The following is a 7607-nucleotide window of genomic DNA, read 5'->3' as shown; positions in this document are numbered from 1 at the left end:
TACGAGTGAGAAAAACATCACGGTGTGGTGGGATTCGGACGGTCTGAATTAGGATAGGCAGTGAGTGGCAATGTAGGATGGAGAAAAGCACCGCGGGGTGGTCAGCCTGAGGAGGTCAGGGAACATGCAGTGGCAATGTAGGATAGGTTTCTGAAAAACATCACGGGGTGGTGCGCATTGTATGGGTGTGTTTTACATTACATTCACTAGTAGGAGTGAGAAAAACATCACGGGGTGTTGTGAATCGGAGGGTCTGAATTAGGATAGGCAGTGAGTGGCAATATCGGATGGAGAAAAGCACCGCGGGGTGGTCAGCATGGGGAGGTCAGGGAACATGCAGTGGCAATGTAGGATAGGTTTCTGAAAAACATCGCGGGGTGGTGCGCATTGTATGGGTGTGTGTTACATTACATTCACTAGTAGGAGTGAGAAAAACATCACGGGGTGGTGCGCATTGTATGGGTGTGTGTTACATTACATTCACTAGTAGGAGTGAGAAAAATATCACGGGGTGGTGCGCATTGTATGGGTGTGTGTTACATTACATTCACTAGTAGGAGTGAGAAAAACATCACGGGGTGGTGCACATTGTATGGGTGTGTGTTACATTATATTCACTAGTAGGAGTGAGAAATACATCACGGGGTGGTGCGCATTGTATGGGTGTGTGTTACATTACATTCACTAGTAGGAGTGAGAAAAACATCACGGGGTGGTGGGAATTCGAGGTTCGGAATTAGGATAGGCAGTGAGTGGCAATGTAGGATGGAGAAAAGCACCGCGGGGTGGTCAGCCTGGAGAGGTCAGGGAACATGCAGTGGCAATGTAGGATAGGTTTCTGAAAAACATCGAGGGGTGGTGCGCATTGTATGGGTGTGTGTTACATTACATTCACTATTAGGAGTGAGAAAAACATCACGGGATGGTGCGCATTGTATGGGTGTGTGTTACATTTCATTCACTAGTAGGAGGGAGAAAAACATCACGGGGTGGTGCGCATTGTATCTGTGTGTGTTACATTACATTCACTAGTAGGAGTGAGAAAAACATCACGGGGTGGTGCGCATTGTATGGGTGTGTGTTACATTACATTCACTAGTAGGAGTGAGAAAAATATCACGGGGTGGTGCGCATTGTATGGGTGTGTGTTACATTACATTCACTATTAGGAGTGAGAAAAACATCACGGGGTGGTGCGCATTGTATGGGTGTGTGTTACATTACATTCACTAGTAGGAGTGAGAAAAACATCACGGGGTGGTGCGCATTGTATGGGTGTGTGTTACATTACATTCACTAGTTGGAGTGAGAAAAACATCACGGGGTGGTGCGCATTGTATGGGTGTGTGTTACATTACACTCACTAGTAGGAGTGAGAAAAACATGACGGGGTGGTGTGAATCGGAGGGTCTGAATTAGGATAGGCAGTGAGTGGCAATGTAGGATGGAGAAAAGCACCGCGGGGTGGTCAGCCTGGAGAGGTCAGGGAACATGCAGTGGCAATGTAGGATATGTTTCTGAAAAACATCACGGGGTGGTGCGCATTGTATGGGTGTGTGTTACGTTACATTCACTAGTAGGAGTGAGAAAAACATCACGGGGTGGTGCGCATTGTATGGGTGTGTGTTACATTACATTCACTAGTAGGAGTGAGAAAAACATCACGGGTGTTGCGCATTGTATGGGTGTGTGTTACATTACATTCACTAGTAGGAGTGAGAAAAACATCACGGGGTGGTGCGCATTGTATGGGTGTGTGTTACATTACATTCACTAGTAGGAGTGAGAAAAACATCACTGGTTGGTGCGCATTGTATGGGTGTGTGTTACATTACATTCACTAGTAGGAGTGAGAAAAACATCACGGGGTGGTGCACATGGTATGGGTGTGTGTTACATTACATTCACTAGTAGGTGTGAGAAAAACATCACGGGGTGGTGCGCATTGTATGGGTGTGTGTTACATTACATTCACTAGTACGAGTGAGAAAAACATCACGGTGTGGTGGGAATCGGACGGTCTGAATTAGGATAGGCAGTGAGTGGCAATGTAGGATGGAGAAAAGCACCGCGGGGTGGTCAGCCTGAGGAGGTCAGGGAACATGCAGTGGCAATGTAGGATAGGTTTCTGAAAAACATCACGGGGTGGTGCGCATTGTATGGGTGTGTGTTACGTTACATTCACTAGTAGGAGTGAGAAAAACATCACGGGGTGGTGCCCATTGTATGGGTGTGTGTTACATTACATTCACTAGTAGGAGTGAGAAAAACATCACTGTTGTTGCGCATTGTATGGGTGTGTGTTACATTACATTCACTAGTAGCAGTGAGAAAAACATCACGGGGTGGTGCGCATTGTATGGGTGTGTGTTACATTACATTCACTAGTAGGAGTGAGAAAAACATCACGGGGTGGTGCGCATTGTATCGGTGTGTGTTACATTACATTCACTAGTAGGAGTGAGAAAAACATCACGGGGTGGTGCGCATTGTATGGGTGTGTGTTACATTACATTCACTAGTAGGAGTGAGAAAAACATCACGGGGTGGTGGTTATCGGAGGGTCTGAATTAGGATAGGCAGTGAGTGGCAATGTAGGATGGAGAAAAGCACCGCGGGGTGGTCAGCATGGGGAGGTCAGGGAACATGCAGTGGCAATGTAGGATAGGTTTCTGAAAAACATTGCGGGGTGGTGCGCATTGTATGGGTGTGTGTTACATTACATTCACTAGTAGGAGTGAGAAAAACATCACGGGGTGGTGCGCATTGTATGGGTGTGTGTTACATTACATTCACTAGTAGGAGTGAGAAAAACATCACGGGGTGGTGCGCATTGTATCGGTGTGTGTTACATTACATTCACTAGTAGGTGTGAGAAAAACATCACGGGGTGGTGGGCATTTTATGGGTGTGTGTTACATTACATTCACTAGTAGGAGTGAGAAAAACATCACGGGGTGGTGTGAATCGGAGGGTCTGAATTAGGATAGGCAGTGAGTGGCAATGTAGGATGGAGAAAAGCACCGCGGGGTGGTCAGCATGGGGAGGTGAGGGAACATGCAGTGGCAATATAGGATAGGTTTCTGAAAAACATCGCGGGGTGGTGCGCATTGTATGGGTGTGTGTTACATTACATTCACTAGTAGGAGTGAGAAAAGCATCACGGGGTGGTGCGCATTGTATGGGTGTGTGTTACATTACATTCACTAGTAGGAGTGAGAAAAACATCACGGGGTGGTGTCAATCGGAGGGTCTGAATTAGGATAGGCAGTGAGTGGCAATGTAGGATGGAGAAAAGCACCGCGGGGTGGTCAGCATGGGGAGGTCGGGGAACATGCAGTGGCAATGTAGGATAGGTTTCTGAAAAAGATCGCGGGGTGGTGCGCATTGTATGGGTGTGTGTTACATTACATTCACTAGTAGGAGTGAGAAAAACATCACAGGGTGGTGTGAATCGGAGGGTGTGAATTAGGATAGGCAGTGAGTGGCAATGTAGGATGGAGAAAAGCACCGCGGGGTGCTCAGCATGGGGAGGTCAGGGAACATGCAGTGGCAATGTAGGATAGGTTTCTGAAAAATATCGCGGGGTGGTGCGCATTGTATGGGTGTGTGTTACATTACATTCACTAGTAGGAGTGAGAAAAACATCACGGGGTAGTGCGCATTTTATGGGTTTGTGTTACATTACATTCACTAGTAGGAGTGAGAAAAACATCACGGGGTGGTGTGAATCGGAGGGTCTGAATTAGGATAGGCTGTGAGTGGCAATGTAGGATGGAGAAAAGCACCGCGGGGTGGTCAGCATGGGGAGGTCAGGGAACATGCAGTGGCAATGTAGGATAGGTTTCTGAAAAACATCGCGGGGTGGTGCGCATTGTATGGGTGTGTGTTACATTACATTCACTAGTAGGAGTGAGAAAAACATCACGGGGTGGTGCGCATTGTATGGGTGTGTGTTACATTACATTCACTAGTAGGAGTGAGAAAAACATCACGGGATGGTGTGAATCGGAGGGTCTGAATTAGGATAGGCAGTGAGTGGCAATGTAGGATGGAGAAAAGCACCGCGGGGTGATCAGCATGGGGAGGTCAGGGAACATGCAGTGGCAATGTAGGATAGGTTTCTGAAAAACATCGCGGGGTGGTGCCCATTGTATGGGTGTGTGTTACATTACATTCACTAGTAGGAGTGAGAAAAACATCACGGGGTGGTGCGCATTGTATGGGTGTGTGTTACATTACATTCACTAGTAGGAGTGAGAAAAACATCACGGAGTGGTGTGAATCGGAGGGTCTGAATTAGGATAGGCAGTGAGTGGCAATGTAGGATGGAGAAAAGCACCGCGGGGTGGTCAGCATGGGGAGGTCAGGGAACATGCAGTGGCAATGTAGGATAGGTTTCTGAAAAAGATCGCGGGGTGGTGCGCATTGTATGGGTGTGTGTTACATTACATTCACTAGTAGGAGTGAGAAAAACATCACGGGGTGGTGCGCATTGTATGGGTGTGTGTTACATTACATTCACTAGTAGGAGTGAGAAAAACATCACGGGGTGGTGTGAATCGGAGGGTCTGAATTAGGATAGGCAGTGAGTGGCAATGTAGGATGGAGAAAAGCACCGCGGGGTGGTCAGCATGGGGAGGTCAGGGAACATGCAGTGGCAATGTAGGATAGGTTTCTGAAAATCATCGCGGGGTGGTGCGCATTGTATGGGTGTGTGTTACATTACATTCACTAGTAGGAGTGAGAAAAACATCACGGGGTGGTGCGCATTGTATGGGTGTGTGTTACATTACATTCACTAGTAGGAGTGAGAAAAACATCACGGGGTGCTGCGCATTGTATGGGTGTGTGTTACATTACATTCACTAGTAGGAGTGAGAAAAACATCACGGGGTGGTGCGCATTGTATGGGTGTGTGTTACATTACATTCACTAGTAGGAGTGAGAAAAACATCACGGGGTGCTGCGCATTGTATGGGTGTGTGTTACATTACATTCACTAGTAGGAGTGAGAAAAACATCACGGGGTGGTGCGCATTGTATCGCTGTGTGTTACATTACATTCACTAGTAGGAGTGAGAAAATCATCACGGGGTGGTGCGCATTGTATGGGTGTGTGTTACATTACATTCACTAGTAGGAGTGAGAAAAACATCACGGGGTGGTGGGCATTGTATGGGTGTGTGTTACATTACATTCACTAGTAGGAGTGAGAAAAACATCACGGGGTGGTGCGCATTGTATGGGTGTGTGTTACATTACATTCACTAGTAGGAGTGAGAAAAACATCACGGGGTGGTGGGAATCAGAGGGTCTGAATTAGGATAGGCAGTGAGTGGCAATATCGGATGGAGAAAAGCACCGCGGGGTGGTCAGCATGGGGAGGTCAGGGAACATGCAGTGGCAATGTAGGATAGGTTTCTGAAAAACATCGCGGGGTGGTGCGCATTGTATGGGTGTGTGTTACATTACATTCACTAGTAGGAGTGAGAAAAACATCACGGGGTGGTGCGCATTGTATGGGTGTGTGTTACATTACATTCACTAGTAGGAGTGAGAAAAATATCACGGGGTGGTGCGCATTGTATGGGTGTGTGTTACATTACATTCACTAGTAGGAGTGAGAAAAACATCACGGGGTGGTGCACATTGTATGGGTGTGTGTTACATTATATTCACTAGTAGGAGTGAGAAATACATCACGGGGTGGTGCGCATTGTATGGGTGTGTGTTACATTACATTCACTAGTAGGAGTGAGAAAAACATCACGGGGTGGTGGGAATTCGAGGTTCGGAATTAGGATAGGCAGTGAGTGGCAATGTAGGATGGAGAAAAGCACCGCGGGGTGGTCAGCATGGGGAGGTCAGGGAACATGCAGTGGCAATGTAGGATAGGTTTCTGAAAAACATCGAGGGGTGGTGCGCATTGTATGGGTGTGTGTTACATTACATTCACTATTAGGAGTGAGAAAAACATCACGGGATGGTGCGCATTGTATGGGTGTGTGTTACATTTCATTCACTAGTAGGAGTGAGAAAAACATCACGGGGTGGTGCGCATCGTATGGGTGTGTGTTACATTACATTCACTAGTAGGAGTGAGAAAAACATCACGGGGTGGTGCGCATTGTATCTGTGTGTGTTACATTACATTCACTAGTAGGAGTGAGAAAAACATCACGGGGTGGTGCGCATTGTATATGTGTGTGTTACATTACATTCACTAGTAGGAGTGAGAAAAACATCACGGGGTGGTGCGCATTGTATGGGTGTGTGTTACATTACATTCACTAGTAGGAGTGAGAAAAATATCACGGGGTGGTGCGCATTGTATGGGTGTGTGTTACATTACATTCACTATTAGGAGTGAGAAAAACATCACGGGGTGGTGCGCATTGTATGGGTGTGTGTTACTTTACATTCACTAGTAGGAGTGAGAAAAACATCACGGGGTGGTGCGCATTGTATGGGTGTGTGTTACTTTACATTCACTAGTAGGAGTCAGAAAAACATCCCGGGGTGGTGTGCATTTTATGGGTGTGTGTTACATTACATTCACTAGTAGGAGCAAGAAAAACATCACGGGGTGGTGTGAATCGGAGGGTCTGAATTAGGATAGGCAGTGAGTGGCAATGTAGGATGGAGAAAAGCACCGCAGGGTGGTCAGCATGCGGAGGTCAGGGAACATGCAGTGGCAATGTAGGATAGGTTTCTGAAAAAGATCGCGGGGTGGTGCGCATTGTATGGGTGTGTGTTACATTACATTCACTAGTAGGAGTGAGAAAAACATCACGGGTTGGTGCGCATTGTATGGGTGTGTGTTACATTACATTCACTAGTAGGAGTGAGAAAAATATCACGGGGTGGTGCGCATTGTATGGGTGTGTGTTACATTACATTCACTAGTAGGAGTGAGAAAAACATCACGGGGTGGTGCGCATTGTATGGGTGTGTGTTACATTACATTCACTAGTTGGAGTGATAAAAACATCACGGGGTGGTGCGCATTGTATGGGTGTGTGTTACATTACACTCACTAGTAGGAGTGAGAAAAACATGACGGGGTGGTGTGAATCGGAGGGTCTGAATTAGGATAGGCAGTGAGTGGCAATGTAGGATGGAGAAAAGCACCGCGGGGTGGTCAGCCTGGAGAGGTCAGGGAACATGCAGTGGCAATGTAGGATATGTTTCTGAAAAACATCACGGGGTGGTGCGCATTGTATGGGTGTGTGTTACGTTACATTCACTAGTAGGAGTGAGAAAAACATCACGGGGTGGTGCGCATTGTATGGGTGTGTGTTACATTACATTCACTAGTAGGAGTGAGAAAAACATCACGGGTGTTGCGCATTGTATGGGTGTGTGTTACATTACATTCACTAGCAGGAGTGAGAAAAACATCACGGGGTGGTGCGCATTGTATGGGTGTGTGTTACATTACATTCACTAGTAGGAGTGAGAAAAACATCACTGGTTGGTGCGCATTGTATGGGTGTGTGTTACATTACATTCACTAGTAGGAGTGAGAAAAACATCACGGGGTGGTGCACATGGTATGGGTGTGTGTTACATTACATTCACTAGTAGGTGTGAGAAAAACATCA

Source organism: Cavia porcellus, unplaced genomic scaffold, assembly GCF_034190915.1.
Source record: "Cavia porcellus strain 051 isolate PalLab524CR breed Dunkin Hartley unplaced genomic scaffold, mCavPor4.1 scaffold_66, whole genome shotgun sequence".
NCBI classification, from domain to species: Eukaryota; Metazoa; Chordata; class Mammalia; order Rodentia; family Caviidae; genus Cavia; species Cavia porcellus.
This window is presented reverse-complemented; position numbering follows the sequence as displayed.